The following is a 1,087-nucleotide window of genomic DNA, read 5'->3' as shown; positions in this document are numbered from 1 at the left end:
CACCACAACGCCTGGCTATTTTTTGGTTGCAGCCATTATTGTTGTTTGGCGGGTCAGGGCTGGATTCGAACCTGTCACCTCAGGTGTATGTGGCTGGTGCCTTAGCCACTTGAGCCACAGGCGCCGAGCCCAGAGTCTCACTTTATTGCCCTCAGTAGAGTGCCATGATGTCACAGCTCACAGCAACCTCCAACTCCTGGGTTTAGGCCATTCTCTTGCCTCAGCCTCCCAAGTAGCTGGGACTATAGGCGTCCACCACAAAGCCCAGCTATTTTTTTGATGCAGTTTGGCTGGGGCCAGGTTTAAACCTGTTACCTTTGGTATATGGGACTGGTGCCCTACCCACTGAGCCACAGGTGCCGCCCTGTTTAGGGGTTTTTAGACATGATTGATTAAGTCATTTGTGATTGAACTCAGTCTTTAGTCCTCTCCCCTTCCTGGAGATCAGGGGATGAGGCTGAAACTTCCAACTTTATAATCATGCCTAGGCCTTTCTGGTCACCAGTTCCCATCCAGAGGCTGTCTGGGAGCTGCCAGTCATCCTGAGCTGCCTTGAAAAGATGGGTGTAGGTTGTTTCTAGGTCCATCAAGGTCCCATCCTGGTGCTTATTGCAGTGACCAAGCATCCGGGCCTGAGAGTCCTACCACAGCAATAAAGGAATGAAGTCTAGTCATACTTCTCTGATAGCTCTAACCCAGCAATCGAGAGTCTATTCAAACTCCTACATTATTTTCAAGTGTCATCAGTCCATTTAAGTCCAAGGACTAGGTTTCAACTAATTTAGGGGCATGCTAATGATGGAAATAAAGCTATAAGGTTTGTGTCAGATATCTGCCCGTAAACCTGTCTTTGAGGATTGTGTGAAGTGGCCTATCAAGATTCTAAACACAGTGCCTACTACATCAAGTGCTGAGTAGTGAGTAAGATACACTTTGTTCCTGCCCTCACAGTCTTTATGGACCAGTGAGAAAATTGAAAAATAGACAATTTCATTCTCATTCTAATTGACCAGCAATGTAATACAGAGTGAACTTTGAAGAAACACTGGAAATTATATGCTAAATTAAGATTAAGTGAGCACATAAT

Source organism: Otolemur garnettii, unplaced genomic scaffold (assembly GCF_000181295.1).
Source record: "Otolemur garnettii isolate 467f Iridium unplaced genomic scaffold, OtoGar3 scaffold00027, whole genome shotgun sequence".
NCBI lineage: Eukaryota > Metazoa > Chordata > Mammalia > Primates > Galagidae > Otolemur > Otolemur garnettii.
Note: the sequence above shows the minus strand (reverse complement) of the source record.